We start from the raw sequence: 318 nt of genomic DNA, 5'->3' as shown, positions 1-318 counted from the left end.
ATTCACCTGTACCCCTATAAGACAAACCTCAGAAGTGATCCCTCCAAACCCCCTCCTTCCACCCATTCCCCTCCTTCTCCCTCCCCCCTCCCCATATTCTTAGGCTATTGGTTATAGCTTTCGTATAAAAGGTATAAATTAGTTTCATAATAGGGGTGTGTACATTGGATACATTTTCCTCCATTCTCGTGATACTTTGCTCAGAAGAACATTCTCCAGCTCCATCCATGTGAACATGAAGGATGTAAAGTCTCCATCCTTCATAATGGCTGCATAGTATTCCATGGTGTACATATACCACAGTTTGTTGATCCATTC

Source organism: Otolemur garnettii, unplaced genomic scaffold (assembly GCF_000181295.1).
Source record: "Otolemur garnettii isolate 467f Iridium unplaced genomic scaffold, OtoGar3 scaffold00030, whole genome shotgun sequence".
In the NCBI taxonomy this organism is placed as follows: Eukaryota; Metazoa; Chordata; class Mammalia; order Primates; family Galagidae; genus Otolemur; species Otolemur garnettii.
The sequence above is the reverse complement of the archived record's forward strand: the minus strand, read 5'-3'. Positions refer to the sequence as shown.